We start from the raw sequence: 17,983 nt of genomic DNA on the forward strand, positions 1-17,983 counted from the left end.
TCTCCCTCCCTCCCACCGTCCCTATCCCACCCCTCTCGTGGTCACAAAGCACAGAGGTGATCTCCCTGTGCTATGCGGCAGCTTCCCACTAGCTATCTAATTTACATTTGGTAGTGCATATATGTCCCTGCCACTCTCTCACTTCGTCACAGCTTACCCTTCCCCCTCCCCATGTCCTCAAGTCCATGCTCTAGTAGGTCTGTGTTTTATTCCTGTCCTACCACTAATCTCTTCATGACATTTTTTTTTCTTAGATTCCATATATATGTGTTAGCATACGGTATTTGTTTTTCTCCTTCTGACTTACTTCACTCTGTATGACAGACTCCAGGTCTATCCACCTCATTACAAATAACTCAGTTTCATTTCTTTTTATGGCTGAGTAATATTCCATTGTATATATGTGCCACATCTTCTTTATCCATTCATCTGTTGATGGACACTTAGGTTGCTTCCATGTCCTGGCTAAGGGCCCTGGAGGAAGATGGACTGAAGGAGCTGGAGAAGCCCCTCCCCATGAACTCTCCAAACAGACCTGACAGGAGCCCTTTTGGGTCAGGGATCCCACTGAGGAGAAACTTCTGGGAATATAATCAAAGCTGAGCAGCATGGAAACAATAGAGATGAAGGAAAGAGAAGGTTCAGACCGAAGTGGCGTGTGGTAACAAAACCAAGAAAATCTCAGAAAATAAGCCACCATATTTTTGAGCATCACACAGAAACAACTCAAGAGGGAACTCTGTAAAATTTTATATTAAGGAGTAAGACAAATGTGAAACAATGAAGATGTGTATCATGAGTTCACTCATTTGTCAATGATGCAAGTGACCTCTTCGATGAACTGGATAATAGTTTTCATGTATTTTCTCATTTTTGGGGTGCTATTCAAAAATGTAATGGCTATAGATGCAATACACTTTTAAGTTTAATTTGCATTATTACCATTTCCTCCTTCACTTTCTTAAGTCTAGACAATTGTAAAAAACAATAAAGCCCTAGTTTATAGGATTTGTCAATTTCTGTGACGTACATACTCCGACCATGGTCAACTTCAGGCTACCAAATGTGATGTCACTGAAGGCGGGGTTGAGAAGAGTTGTGCAGCCTTTCACCATGATAGAGTAATACCGTGTTTCCACCGTGCAGATGTAATCCATGTAAATAACCTTAAAAGCATAGGTAGTAATGACATGTAGTAAAATAATTAGGAGATGATGAGTTTTGTTTATTTTCTACCTTTTCGTTCAGTATGATTTAATGGTAAGTTTATATAATTTAATTTTTAATAATGGATATGTTTAACAACCAGCTTACAAAGTTCCTGAAGATTTAACAACTGGCTCTCCTGAGCTGATATGAGGTGGCCCCAGCACTAGATAAGAGGGAGAGAGTGTGTGTAGTATGTAATGGCCTGACAAAGTAGAGTATAACTGTTTTAAGAATAGGAAGAGTATATGAATTTTTAAAATGTTTTCAGTAGTTATATTGGTGGTAATATTAATATTAGAATTCTGAGACTGTTGTGTGTGTACTATGAGATAAACTGAGTAATTGTGGAATATATTAATTCTATCACCCTCTGCATTCTTTAGAACAAGCATTCTCATCTGGAAGAAAGGAGATATAATAGGAAAGAGGTTACATAAAACCTTGAGGTGGAATTGGAATTATCAATATGGATGCAACAAATATTTCACATATATTTCCTAGTTCTGTCCACTGAACAGCCTAAAAACAATGATCAACCCCGAGACAGGGTGCATCCTTTGTGCTTAGATTGTGATACAATGTATAATTCTCATTACAGTTTCTCATTAAAAGAAACCAGGGCTTTTGGGAGAAATGGTCAAATCAAGGACTTGGGCAAGAAATAAACAAGAGAAGCCTAGACCATCCTATATTACCAGAGAGAAAGAAAACTATCAAATACTGCTAGAGTCATATCAAAAGGATTCAGGGGCTGGCTTTAAAGGGCTCCTAGTGGTAAAAGATGGGACAGTTTGAGCTCAAATATGATAATAATTACAATGGATTGAAGCCCAAAAAATGTTTAAATTGAAAAGCTCATAATAATTTTCTGTGTGCATGTGTGTGTTTAACCTTTGGAGAATGATAAGGAAACAATTCATTATCTTGAAAACTGGTGAATAAAGAGAAAGATACCAACATTTACCTTGCCTTTCCTATATGAACTGCACTACTTGGTAACAACAGAGTAGATTATTATAAAGGTAATCTAACAAATAAATAAAAATAAAGTAATAGAATTTGAATATTGCCATTTGGCAATTTCTAATGAATGGCTATAAGCATTAAATATCATTGGCTACTAAGATCACAAAATAAAGAGATAATCAGAAATTACATGCCTCTTATAGTCTTGAACCTGAGTCTGATCCAGTTTCTGGATGCAACTGACAATTTGCAGAAATTCAGAGAACAGAAGAAAATTTTGGATTGTACCAAGAATATGCAATCAGCAAAATCCAGTCTGTGGGAGACTCTCCAGCCAAATGGCCCAGTTTCTTCAACTGAAAAAGTGTAAGGAAGTGAAAAAGATAGAGGGAGAACTTATAGAATAAGAGATACTTAAAAGACATATAATTTTATTAAAACTAGGCAAGAATAACTGATAGTGTGTTGACAAAACTATACTTAAAAAGCAAAGAAGTGATTATTATAAAAGCTAAATGGTCGTTATTCATGCGGGACGAAGAAGAGTGGTGACTGGGATGGGACACATGGAAGAAGCTTCTGGAGCTGCTGGAAAGATTCTACTTCTCGACCAAGGTATGTTTGCCTTATAATAATTTCTTGAGTTATATATGTGTATTGTATGCTTTTTCTGTCTTCACATTTTACTTTACAATAAAAAAGATTTTAAATGATTAATTCCAGATGGATTTTTGGCTTGTGCCAACGTGCTCATGGATCTCACCTGTGAACCAGGCCTTGATTTTTTTCCCCCTGTCAGTTAATTGTAAGGAACCTCTACTGGTCCACAGATGTGAGCTGAAGGAGAGGTGTGGGTTCACAGAGGCAGGTGAGTGGAGGACTGGGCAACGTGTATGGGTTACTTATCTGTGCCCTCTCAATCTGCTCAGTCCTCCCTGACCCCCAACTTATGTACACCTGTATGCAATTCGTGATGAACAGCTCTGGTCACATAGTCCCTTGATGTCTCATGGTCAGGTACTCAGTCTCTGTTAAGGGCCAGTAGCAAGTCAGAAGCTGCTTTACAAATGATGTCTAACTCTGCTGTTTTTCCTGAACCCTGGTGGTCTGCAGTCCAGCTCTCCTCTGTGAGACTTGCCAGAGACTGCAGAGCATCCTTGTCTACCACAGACACCTCTAGCTCACAAGATTTGATGGGTCCTAACCTATGTGGCAGGACTGCTTGGAGCACGGCCTACATCTGCTGCAGACCCCTGTCTTACTCTGGGTGCCATTCAAAACTGGCAGTGTTTGGAGTCATCTGACCAATGGGTTGGATTCCCAAATATGCACACCGTCTCCAAAATCTGTAGAAGACTACTGGTTGGTGTACATTTTTCTTAGCAGTAGGTGGTACAAGGTGCAGTAAATTGTTCTTTTCTTGGATGGTATTGCTTCAGCAGGACCCAGGCCACCCAGTCTTACTCAGTATAGCTTCGTTTATGGGGCAGGTCCTTGAATCATCGTGTGGTCTTCTTCCACTTTCTGATGCATGTTTTTCTTATCATAGCATTTATTTATTTAAAGTTTGTTTTTTAACAGGCTTCATTTTTTAAATTTTTAACTTTTTATTTTTAGCTGCATTGAGCCTTCATTGCTGCGTGTGGGCTTTCTCTAGTTGTGGAGAGCGGGGGCTACTCTTCGTTGCGGTGCGTGGGCTTCTCATTGCGGTGGCTTCTCTTGTTGTGGAGCACGGGCTCTAGGCACGTGGGCTTCAGCAGCTGTGCCGCTCGGGCTCAGTAGTTGTGGCTCGCGGGCTCTAGAGCTCAGGCCCAGGAGTTGTGGTGCATTGGTTTAGTTGCCTCGCAGCATGTGGGATCTTCCCGGACCAGGGATTAAACCCATGTCCCTTGCATTAGCAGGTGGATTCTTAACCACTGCAGCACCAGGGAAGTCCTATCACAGCATTTAGGTTACTTGTCCTCCATCCCTCCCACCCTATCCCCCAGCCCTCCAAGTAGTTTAACAAAATGTCATTAATATAACTGACCAGCATAATATTATTCCATGGAATGCCCAGACAATAAAAGTCCCTTTGGACTATATTGTAACAGAGAGCAGGAGAATTAATGTAACCCCGGGACAAGACGATGAATGCATATTGATGTCTATTGTAAATGAATGTGACTTGATTCTGATCTTTTTTCCTCATAACGATTTAAAAGACTGCATTTTCCAGATTAATAGCTGGATACCATATGCCAGAGTTTGTCAATCTGTTCCATTAAACATAGCACATCAAAATCATAGCACAGCAACTGTGATTGGGGCTATCACCTGGTTAAGTTTATAGCAGTGCACTGTTCTGCCCTGATCTGTATGATTTTTGCTGGGCCCGGATCTGTACATTAAAAAGAGATATGATGAGGACTACCATCCTGCTTCCTTTGCATTTTTAAGAATGTCACTACTCTGACATTCACCCCAAGATATAATATTATTCTTGTTTACTAATAATTTACTGATAAATTATTCTGAAGCTTAATTTTCAAGTCATATGTATGCTCTATTGGTGTTACTATGAACAAAATCAATACCAGACGTTAACCACCAATAAGCATCTAAAATTTCTGCAATACTGCAATAACTTAATGAGATTTTGTAAAACTAAAGCTATAGTTTAAATTTATTGGTTGATTTACTATAAATAATTGAACAAGCCATATTCCACAGTTTTAGAAAAAAAATTTTTTGGCACTGTGAACAATTCTCTCTTTTGCCACATATTTTGATGTAACTGTTTATTAGTCAGGGTTCTCCAGAGAAACAGAACCAATAGGATTTATATAGGAAGAGATTTATTATGAGGAACTGGCTCATGCAACTATGGGAGCTGAAAAGTCCCATGATCTGTTGTCTGTAAACTGAAGACCTAGGAAAGCTGGTGGTATAATTCCAGTCCGAGACCAAAGTCCTGAGAACCAGGGGAATGGACGATGTAAATCCTAGTCCAAGGACAGGAGAAGACTGATGTCTCAGGTCAACAGGCAGGCAGGAAGTAAAAAGGGGGGAATTCCTTCTTCCTTTGCCTTTTTGTTCTATTCAGGCCCTAAAGGGATTGGATGATGCCCACCCACATTGGGGAGGGCCATCTGCTTTTCTGAGTCTATGGATTCAAATGCCAATTTCACTTGGACACAGACTCACAGACACACCCAGAAATTATGTTTACTCTGGGCACCCCTTGGCCCAGTCAATAATATTTGAATTGTTTCCAAGTGACTTTTTAAATTTGGAAGTTTTTAAGCTTTCATTTGTAAGTCTGTTATTAGAAAATGAGATCTGTTAGTTTATTTGGGTTTTGCACATTTGTTAAAATCATATTTTTAAAAACACATTTATTACTAGGTCTTGCACATAATTTTTTCTTTTTTAAAATAAAGTAGTTTAATTAAAGTCTAAGATTACTTTTTACAGTGAATGTTATTCTTAATATGATTACTATTTAAATCTCCATATCCAGCACTTGGACTTGAATACACTGCTATAATTTTTTTACTTTACCATTTTTTTCTTTTAACAATAAAACCATTCATTTAAGAAAAAATTTGTACTAATTGGTAGCTCAGATTCCCTTAGCTAAACTTATTTGTGTCCCAACCTGAGGCTTACTCAAGACCAAGAATCTCTGGACTCCCTAGTGTCTGATTCTTAGACTCTGGATTATTTTTGACTGTCCACTCAAATTACCAACTCTTGGACCCTTAACTTGTTTCTGATCTTCACCATTCCTCACACAATCACATGTGGCAACTTTGTGAAAAGTAAATGCCTTCTTGCCAGACTTGGACCTAGGACCCTATTCAACACTCTCAAGGCCTGTATCTATACATGGAAATTTTGACTTTCCACATCCAAGTGACCATGAAACCCTGTCAATTTTGTGTCCTAGAAATTTCTACAACCTATTCCCTCAGCATTAGACAAGGCTGCTTCAGTTGCAAATTACAGAAACACAATTCAAGCTAGCTTTGCCAAAAAGGGAATTTATTCTTCTTCATTACTAGAGAAGTCCAGGGGTTGAGTCAATTAGACCCATGTATTCAAACAATGTCACCAGCAACCAGCCTCTCTCCATCTCTCAGCTCTGTTCCTTCTGTGCAGCCTTCACTCTTTGGCAAGCAGAGTTTTTTTTTATGGTGGGAAGGACAGTCCTCAGCAGCTCCGGGCTCACACAGGCTTACAGACATGACCTCTGGGTAAGGAAACTGGGGGACTGGAGTGCAGGGGTGGGAGGAGACTTTATCAGGATTTGAACTTTCACCTTGTCCTACTGATTAAATAACTGCACCAATACATCATTACAAATTGTACAAAGTAGAAATTCAAGCCATAGAGATATTAATCAAGTAGAAAATAACTCGGTTAATTAGGCAGTAGGTGAGAAGGGTATGGACAACAGTAACAAATACTGTTGGGGGGGTGGAGTCAAGATGGTGGAGTGGGAGGATGTGGAGTTGACGTCTCACCACAACTAGGGCACCTACCAGATGCTGGTGGGGGACCTCAACACCCAAGGGGATGGGAGGAACACCCGAGCAACCAGGTAGGACGTGGGGGGGAGCAAGGTGGGAGAAGTGGAGGTGGGATGGGACTGGCACCCCTGAGGGGTGGCTAGGGGAGGGGAGGGGTTTCCATGCCTGGAGGGACACTCAGGGGTTTGAAGGGTCAGTGGGGAATGTGGCTGGTGTTTCCCCTGCCCACTTGGGCCCCGGGAAACTTGCTGGGGTCCTGGGCTGGCTTCTCTGCCCTCCAGGGCTCCCCTAGTGGAATGGGTCCTGGGGGTGTGGGGAGGGGGGGGAAGAAGAAGAGAGGCGAACAGGGAGGAACTCTCCAGGATTGGAGGATGGGGGGGGAATGCCACTAGTGTTTCCCCCACCCACATGGGCCCGGGGGAGCCTGCTGGGGTCCTGGGCCTGGTCCTCTGCCCTCTGAGGCCCCCTGCACCGCTGTGTGAGTCCTAGGTAGGGGTGTGGGAGGGGGGGAGGGGGGAAAGGAGAGTAGAGGTGAATGGGGAGCCTGCTGGGGTCCTCAGCCTGATCATCCCTGCTCCAAAGCTGGAGGCACTCTGTGGCCCCTTTGGCCACACTGAGCCTAAGCCCTGCCCCCCACCCCCAGGACCTTTTCTAGCTGCGTGGGTCCTAAGCACAGGCCCCATCCCCACCTAAGCCCCGCCCTCACAGCCAAGGCCTTTTTATTTCTTTTTCCTCTTTTTTGCTATTGTGGTTCTGTTTTACCTTCTGGTTGTTGTTTCATTTATATTTTATTTTTTCTAACATATCTGTTAGTTTTCTAATCTTATTTTATTTTTTACTCTTGGTTATTGTTCTGGTCCTTTCTTTTTTTTCTTTTTTTTTTTTTTTTTTTGCAGCCCTATGTGGCTTGCGGGACCTTGGTTCATGGGCTGGGGGTCAGGCCTGAGCTCCTGTGGTGGGAGCACCAAGTCCGAACCACTGGACTAACAGAGAACCTCAGATCCCAGGAAATATTAATCAGAGTGAGATCTCCCAGAGTACCTCATCTTGGCACCAAGACCTGGCTCTACCCAACAGCCTACAAACTCCAGTGCTGGAAGCCTCAGGCCAAACAACCAGTAAGATAGGAACACAATCCCACACATCAAAAAAAAAAAAAAAAAAAAGAGAGATGACAAAAAAATATGTTACAGTTGAAGGAGCAAGGTAAAAACCTGTAAGACCAAATAAAAGAAGAGGAAAGAGGCAATCTACCTGAAAAAAAATTCAGAGTAATGATAATAAAGAGGATCCAAAATCTCAGAAATCATGGAGGCATGGATCGAGAATACAAGAAATGTTTAATAAAGACCTAGAAGAACTAAAGAATAAACAAACGGAGATGAACAACACAATAACTGAAATGAAAAATACACTAGAAGGAATCAATAGCAGAATAACTGAGGCAGAAGAACGAATAAGTGAGCTGGAAGATAGAATGGTGGAAATAACTGTGGAGGATCAGAATAAAGAAAAAAAATGAAAAGAATTGAGGACAGTCTCAGAGACCTCTGGGACAACACTAAACACACCAACATTCAAATTATAGGAGTCTTAGAAGAAGAAGAGAAAAAGAAAGGGTCTGAGAAAATATCCAAAGAGATTGTAGTCAAAAACTTCCCTAACATGGGAAAGGAAATAGCCACCCAAGTCCAGGAAGCGCTGAGAGTCCCATACAGGATAAACCCTAGGAGAAACACACCATGACACATATTAATCAATCTAACAAAAATTAAATTCAAAGAAAAAATATTAAAAGCAACAAGGGAAAAGCAAAAAATAACATACAAGGGAATCCCTATAAGGTTATCAGATGATTTTTCAGCAGAAACTCTGCAGGCCAGAAGGGAATGGGAGGACATATTTAAAGTGATGAAAGGGAAAACCTATAAGCAAGGTTACTCTACCCAGCAAGGATCTCATTCAGATTTGAAGGAGAAATCAAAAGCTCTACAGACAAGCAAAAGTTAAGAGAATTCAGCACCGCCAAACCAGCTTTACAACAAATGCTAAAGGAACTTTTCTAGGCAGGAAACACAAGAGAATAAGATGACCACAAAAACAAACCTAAAATAATTAAGAAAACGGTAATAGTAACATACATATAGAAAATTACCTTAAATGTAAATGGATTAAATGCCCCAACCAAAAGACACAGACTGGCTGAATGGATAAAAAAATAAGACCTGTATATATGCTGTCTACAAGAGACCCACTTCAGACCTAGGGACACATACAGACTGAAAGTGAGGGGATGGAAAAAGATATTCCATGGAAATAGAAATCAAAAGAAAGCTGGAGTAGCAATACTCATATCAGATAAAATAGACTTTAAAAAGAAGACTGTTACAAGAGATAAGGAAGGACAGAACATAATTATCAAGGAATCAATCCAAGAAGAAGATATAACAATTGTAAATATTTATGCACCCAACATAGGAGCACCTCAATACATAAGGCAAATGCTAACAACCATAAAAGGGGAAATTGACAGTAACATAATAATAGTGGGAGACTAACACCCCACTTACACTAATGGACAGATCATCCAAACAGAAAATAAATAAGGAAACACAAGCTTTAAATGACACAATAGACCAAATGGATTTAATTGATATTTACAGGACATTCCACCCAAAAGTGGCAGAATACAATATCTTCTCAAGTGCACACGGAACATTTTCCAAGATAGATAACATCTTGGGTCACAAATCAAGCCTCGAAAAATTTAAGAAAATTTAAATCATATCAAGCATGTTTTCTGACCACAATTCTATGAGATTAGAAATCAGTTACAAGGGAAGTTCATAGCTATTCAAGATCACCTCAAGAAACAAGAAAAATCTCAAATAAACAATCTAACCTTACACCTAAAGCAACTAGAAAAAGAACAAAGAAAACCCAAAATTAGTAGAAGGAAAGAAATCATAAAGATCAGAGCAGAAATAAATGAAAGAGACATGATCAAAACAATAGCAAAGATCAATAAAACTAAAAGTTGGTTCTTTGAGAAGATATACAAAATTGATAAATCTTTAGCCAGACTCATCCAGAAAAAAAGGGAGTGGACGCAAATCAATAAAATTAGAAATGAAAAAGGAGAAATTACAACTGACCCTGTAGAAATACAAAAGATTATAAGAGACTACTACAAGCAACTATATGCCAATAAAATGGACAACCTCAAAGAAATTGACAAATTCTTGGAAAGGTACAATTTTCCAAGACTGAATCAGGAAGAATAAGAAAATATAAACAGACCTATCACAAGTAATGAAATTGCAACCGTGATTAAAAATCTTCCAGCAAACAAAACTCCAGGACCAGATGGCTTCACAGGTGGATTCTACCAGACATTTAGAGAAGAGCTAACACCTATCCTTCTCAAAGTGTTCCAAAAAATTGCAGAGGGAGAAACACTCCCAAATTCGTTCTACGAGGCCACCATTGCCCTGATACCAAAACCAGACAAAAATATCAGAAAAAAAGAAAATTACAGGCCAATATCACTGATGAACATAGACGCAAAAATCCTCAACAAAATACTAGCAAATAGAATCCAACAACACATTAAAAGGATCATATACCATGATCAAGTGAGATTTGTCCCAGGAATGCAAGGATTCTTCAATATACACAAATCAATCAATGTGATACACCATATTAACAAATTAAGGAATAAAAACCCTTTGATCATCTCAATAGATGCAGATGAAAGCATTTCCACTAAGAGCAGGAACAAGACAAGGATGTCCACTCTCGCCAATCTTATTCAACATAGTTTTGGAAGTCCTAGCCATGGCAATCAGAGAAGAAAAAGAAATAAAAGGAATACAAATTGGAAAAGGAGAAATAAAGCTGTCACTGTTTGTAGATATGATACTTTCCATAGAAAATCCTAAAGATGCCACCAGAAAACTACTAGAGCTAATCAATGCATTTGGTAAAGTTGCAGGATATAAAATTAATGCACAGAAATCTCTTGCATTCCTATACACTAATGATAAAAAAATATGAAAGAGAAATTAAGGAAACACTCCCATTTACCATTGCAACAAAAAGAATAAAATACCTAGGAATAAACCTACCCTAGGAGGCAAAAGACCTGTACTCAGAAAACTGTAAAACACTGATGAAAGAAATCAAAGATGACATAAACAGATGGAGAAATATACCATGTTCTTGGACTGGAAGAATCAATGTTGTGAAAATGACTATACTACACAAAGCAATCTACAGATTCAATGCAATCCCTTTCAAATTACCAACGGCATTCTTCACAGAATTAGGACAAAAATTTTATAATTTGTATGGAGACACAAATAGCCAAAGCAATCTTGAAAAAGAAAAACGGAGGTGGAGGAATCAGGCTCCCTGACTTCAGACTGTACTACAAAGCTACAGTAATCAAGACAGTATGGTACTGGCACAAAAACAGAAATATAGATCAGTGGAACAGGATAGAAAGCCCAGAGATAAACCCACACACATATGGTCACCTTATTTTTGATAAAGGAGGTGAGAATATACAATGGAGAAAAGACAGCCTCTTCAATAAGTGGTGCTGGGAAAACTGGACAGCTACATGTAAAAGAATGAAATTAGAACACTCCCTAACACCATACACAAAAATAAACTGAAAATGGATTAAAGACCTAAATGTAAGACCGGACACTATAGAATTCTTAGAGGAAAACATAGGAAAAAACACTCTTTGACATAAACCACAGCAAGATCTTTCTGACCCACCTCCTAGAGTAATGAAAATAAAAACAAAAATAAGCAAATGGGACCTAATGAAACTTAAAAGCTTTTTCACAGCAAAGGAAACCATAAACAAGATGAAAAGCCAACCCACAGAATGGGAGAAAATATTTGCAAATGAAGCAACAGACAAAGGATTAATCTCCAAAATAAACAGGTCGTGGAGCTCAATATCAAAAAAGAAAACAAACAGCCCATTCAAAAATGGGTGGAAAACCTAAACAGACTTCTCTCCAAGGATGCTCAACATCACTAATTATTAGAGTAATGCCAATCAAAACTACAATGAGATACCACCTCACACAGGTCAGAATGGCCATCATCAAAAATCTACAAACAATAAATGCTGGAGATGGTGTGGAGAAAAGGGAACCCTCTTGCACTGTTGGTGGGAATGTAAATTGATACAGCCACTATGAAGAACAGTATGGATGTTCCTTAAAAAACTAAAAATAGAACTACCATATGATCCAGCAATCCCACTACTGGGCATATACCCTGAGCAAACCATAATTCAAAAAGAGACATGTACTACAATGTTCATTGCAGCACTATTTACAATAGCCAGGACATGGAAAAAACCTAAATGTCCAATGACAGGTGAACGGATAAAGAAGATGTGGCACATATATACAATGGAATATTACTCAGCCATAAAAGGGGCAAAATTGGGTCATTTGTAGAGATGTGGATGGGTCTAGAATCTGTCATACAGAGTGAAGTAAGCCAGAAAGAGAAAAACAAATATCGAATATTAACACATATATGTAGAATCTAGAAAAATGGTACAGATGAATCTATTTGCAGGGAAGGAATAGAGCTACAGATGTAGAGAATGGACATGTGGACACGGGGGGGAAGGAGAAGGAGAGACGAGTTGGGACATTAGGGTTGACATATATACACTACCATGTGTAAAATAGATAGCTAGTGGGAACATGCTATAAAGCACAGGAAGCTCAGCTCGGTGCTCTGTGATGACCTAGATGGGTGGGAGGGAGGTTCCAAGAGGGAGGAGATATATGTATACATATAGCTGACTCACTTCACTGTACAGCAGAAACTAACACAACATTGTAAAGCAATTATACTGCAATAAAAAAAATTAATAGGGGACAAGCAGGCAAAGAACTGAAGAGTGATTGCACAACATGGAGGTCAGTGATGGATTTGGCAAGGGAAATTTGTTGGGACTAATGGCCAGAATGTGGTAAATTGTGAAATGGAAGGGAGATGAGGAAATTAAGGGGAGCAGAAAGGGAGGACCTCATAGGAGGCGAGATGTGGAAGGCTGAGGGGAAGGAGCCAGTACAGAGAGGCAGTTTGAAGATACAGGACAGAGTAAGGTACCTGAGAAGTCATAAGAGGTAGGTCACTCCTTCCTCTGAAGCAGCAGGGAAGAAAAGATTCATCCATGGATAGGTTTGTGTTATTATCCTGGTGGCAGGAATTTGAGGGGGTCCTTCTGATGGCTTTTGTAATGGAAGTCTGTCTCAGATTGCCTGCTGAGGGATTCTGCAGGGCTGTGGGGAGAGGGGTATGTGGGGGGCAGAATTCAGAAGCCTGAGAAGAATAGAGAAGATTTTATCTGTGTTATAGAGATGTAAAGAACAGAAATGTAATACAACTAGGAAAACAGAATTCTGTACTTTCTTTTCAGTGCTGAGAGCCCATGTGAGGTTGATGACCATAAAACTATAGTAGATTCCATCTACCTGACTTTTCTCCAGCAAAGCTCAGAGGACAGTTGGAGGAGTCAGAGAGTTGGGTCACCCAGGGTTAGAGGACAATAGGACAATGGGATCTAAGGCTGTGCTTCTTTTTGGCCGCACCACATGGCTTGTTGGATTTCAGTTTCCCAACCCGGACCCTCGGCAGTGAGAGCTTGGAGTCCTAACCACTGGGCCGCCAGGCAACTCCGCAGGGCTGTGCTCTTAATATGTTGTCTATTTGGCCTTCTTTGACAACATTTTCTGTTTCTTCCGTGGATGTGGATCTGATTAAATAATGCCTGCCATTTTTATTTTCTTAGAAAAATCTGTATTTCATACATAGTTTTAAAGTTTTAGCATACAGTTGTAGGTAGTATTTTGTTAAGAAAAAACCCTTCCATATCTATGGTTAGAGCCCTCATTTCATTTCTGCCTTTCTGTGTATATTTCTTCCTTTTCCTTGATTAGCTAGAGGTTGGTTTGTTTTCCTTTTTCCTCCTCAGGGAAGCTGTTCTTAGATTTATTTTTCAATTGCACTGGTTTTAAGCCCCCTTTAGGGTTGTTCACACCTGTCTCTGTTTCCTGCATTAGACAGTAGGCTGTGAGTGGAGAGGGACATATTCCCCCATCCTCAGACCCCCAGGAACCCTTGACTCCCAATATCTTCCACAACCACAGGATTCAGTTCATTTTGATAAGATTGACTTAAATCTTCATGTGTGATAATTTGCTTTAGACTCTAAAAGAAACTAGGAATTTTATTAAGTCTGACCTAGTGTTTTTAGTTTAGGACTTATCAGTATGGGTTTTTGCACTCCCAATAAGTCAATGGAAAAGTTTTACACATTCTATATTATGGGTTAAAAGGCTCTAGGCAAACAATTATACATACAATAGAATGGATAAACAACGAGGTCCTACTGTATAGCACAGGGAACTATATTCACTATCCTGTGGCAAACCATAATGGAAAAGAATATGAAAAAGAATATATATATATATACACACACACACATACCGAATCGCTTTGCTGTACAGAAGAAATTAACACAACATTGTAAATCAACTATACTTCAATAAAATTAAAAAAAAAAAAAGGCTCTACTTACCTGGGTGGTGGAGGGGCATGCAGGAAAAAGAGGAGAAGTCAGAAAACAGTATTTTATGATTTCTGAAATTGGAATTTAGAGCCAATGTTTGAATTGTTATCCAGCTAGCAACTTGGTGGCTTTGGGTATAACTTCATCGCACAGTACTAAGTGTTATGAATACAATAGAATTGAAGAGGTTAATTTTCTTTCTGCAAGAATGTTTTGGTAGTGTTAGTGAGTGGGTGAGTTAATGGGCATTTGGGCTTCTTGTATGCTTCATGGGCAGGTGAATATCATTACGGCCTGTATGATGGACTATTTGGTAATATCAAAAGCCTTAAATATGCACATACCCTTTGTCCCAGAAATACTGCTGCTAAGAATGTATCTTAGGATAATAAAGGGCCAAGATATATGTAAATACATAGATATTTATTGCATCAATGTTCAGAATAGAAAAATGGAAACAATGTAAAATTTGAATAATAGTAATTCATATAGATTTTGATAGAGCTATACAGTCACTGGCAAATTATGCAGGTATTTTATAAAAACATGAATGTGTATTTGTATGTGTGTGTTTATATATAATTGATACCTAAAAATCTGGACAGGGGTTTTAGTTAAGGTAGCAGCAGGACACAGATGGCACACTGAATTTGAGTAATTTGAGCAGAGTTCAATATAGGGGTTATTTAAAAGTTGTAGGCAGAACATAGAGAAACAATGAACAATAGTACAGAACCTGGAACTTATAAGGGTGTGGAGGGTGGGATGTTCTTACCACCTCCAGGCCTGCCGGAAGGAGCCAGAGGAAGGGGCTGTTCAGTGGAGATGGCCTTTTGACAGGATTTGTGACTTTCCCTAAAGGGATGTAGTCTGCCCATAGCAACCTGACAGTGTGGTTGCTGGAAAATGAATATCTTGGCCTCTCTTTCCTTCCTCCCTCTACTCTCTTACTAGTGTCCTTCATTCACTGAGCTCAACCAGAAGTCAGACTGCAAAGGGGTCCTTTGATGCAGTCCATGTAGATCAGCCTATATAGCACAGAGCAGGGTGGGCAGGATTGAGAATGGATCCAGAGGGGCAATCAGAAAATATCCAGATCAACAGGTGTACAGCAATATGTTAACAGAGGTTATCCTGGACAGTGGGATTATGGGTTCATATTCTTGTCTTTTTCTTTTAATTTTTTGAAAATGAACACATGTGACATGTGAGTTTTTAAAAGTTTTAAAAGTTGTGTGTGTTTTCTGTGGAAATAGTTTACCTTAAATTATCTGAAAATTATGAACTTCCTTTGCCAAAATTCAGTTGTTTTATAGCTACACAACTGAATACCCTCTCTTAACCTTTAAACCTTATTTACTTAAAAAATATCCACAGGGATTCTTTAGTTACAAAACAAGGAGTTTGCCTAATTCCAGCAGATGTTAACATTGGGGTGGGGTGGGGAATTGGCTTTATTTGGGAATACTTACTGTCTTTTGATGAAATTTTTGGGACCATTGTGACATTTAAAGCCATTATATAGAAAAGCAGTCTGAGGTGACTTCCCAGGTAGTGCAGTGGTTAAGAATCTGCCTGCCAATGCAGGGGACATGGGTTGGAGCCCTGGTCCAGGAAGATCCCACATGCCGCGGAGCAACCAAGCCCGTGCACCACAACTACTGAGCCCATGCACCACAATTACTGAAGTCTGCATGCCTAGGGACCGTGCTCTGCAACAAAAGAAGCCACCACAATGAGAAGCTCGCACACCACAAAGAAGAGTAGCCCCTGTTTGGTGCAACTAGGGAAGCCCATGCGCAGCAACGAAGACCCAACGCAGCCAAAGATAAATAATAAATAAATAAATAAATTTATTTTTTTAAAAAAAGCAGTCTGAGTTTCTCAGAAGAAAGGAGCTTTAAAAGCCCAATATAATTCTTTAAGCCTGATAGACTATAGAATTTAGTTGGATTAGTAGGTAGCATTATTAAAGCATTATTCTATTTTTTTAAACATCTTTATTGGAGTATAATTGCTTTACAATGGTGTGTTAGTTTCTGCTTTATATCAAAGTGAATAAGCTTTACATATAAATATATCCCCAAATCTCCTCCCTCTTGCGTCTCCCTCCGACCCTCCCTATCCCACCGCTGTAGGTGGACACAAAGCACCAAGCTGATCTCCCTGTGCTATGCAGCTGCTTCCCACTAGCTATCTAGTTTACATTTGGTAGTGTATATATGTCCATGCCACTCTCTCACTTCTTCCCAGCTTATCCTTCCCACTCCTCGTGTCCTCAAGTCCATTCTCTACGTCTGCATCTTTATTCCTGTCCTGCCCCTAGGTTCTTCAGAACAATTTTTTTTTTAGATTCCATATATATTTATTAGCATCCATTATTTGTTTTTCTCTTTCTGACTTCACTCTGTATGACAGACTCTAGGTCCATCCACCTCACTACAAATAACTCAATTTCATTTCTTTTTATGGCCGAGGAATATTCCATTGTATATATGTGCCACATATCTTTATCTATTCATCTGTTGATGGACACTTAGGTTGTTTCCATGTCCTGGTTATTGTAAATAGAGCTGCAATAAACATTGTGGTACATGACTCTTTTTGAATTATGGTTTTCTCAGAGTATATGCCCAGTAGTGGGATTGCTGGGTCGTATGGTAGTTCTATTTGTAGTTTTTTAAGGAACCTTCATACGGTTCTCCATAGTGGCTGTATCAATTTACATTCCCACCAACAGTGCAAGAGGGTACCTTTTCTACACACCATCTCCAGCATTTATTGTTCATAGATTTAATGATGATGGGCATTCTGACTGGTGTGAGGTGATACCTCATTGTAGTTTTGACTTGCATTTCTCTAATGATTAGTGATGTTGAGCATCCTTTCATGTGTTTGTTGGCAATCTGTATATCTTCTTTGGAGAAATGTCTATTCAGGTCTTCTGCCCATTTTTGGATTGGGTTGTTTGTTTTTTTGATATTGAGCTGCATGAGCTGCTTGTAAATTTTGGAGATCAATCCTTTGTCAGTTGCTTCATTTGCCAATATTTTCTCCCATTCTGAGGGTTGTCTTTTCGTCTTGTTTATGTTTTCCTTTGCTGTGCAAAAGCTTTTAAGTTTCATTAGGTCCCATTTGTTTATTTTTGTTTACATTTCCATTTCTCTAGGAGTGGGTCAAAAAGGATCTTACTTGGTTTATGTCAAAGAGTGTTCTGCCTATGTTTTCCTCTAAGAGTTTTATAGTGTCTGGCTGTACATTTAGGTCTTTAATCCATTTTGAGTTTATTGTTGTGTATGATGTTAGGGAGTGTTCTAATTTCATACTTTTACATGTAGCTGTCCAATTTTTCCAGCACCACGTATTGAAGAGGCTGTCTTTTCTCCATTTCATATTCTTGCCTCCTTTATCAAAAATAGGGTGACCATATGTGTGTGGGTTTATCTCTGGGCTTTCTATCCTGTTGCATTGATCAATATTTCTGTTTCTGTGCCAGTACCGTACTGTCATGGTTACTGTAGCTTTGTAGTATAGTTTGAAGTCAGGGAGCCTGATTCCTCCAGCTCCATTTTTCTTTCTCAAGATTGCTTTGGCTATTCGGGGTCTTTTGTGTTTCCATGCAAATTGTGAAATTTTTTGTTCTAGTTCTGTGAAGAATGCCATTGGTAGTTTGATAGGG

The sequence above is a fragment of the Physeter macrocephalus genome, chromosome 11 (assembly GCF_002837175.3).
Source record: "Physeter macrocephalus isolate SW-GA chromosome 11, ASM283717v5, whole genome shotgun sequence".
Classification (NCBI taxonomy): Eukaryota; Metazoa; Chordata; class Mammalia; order Artiodactyla; family Physeteridae; genus Physeter; species Physeter macrocephalus.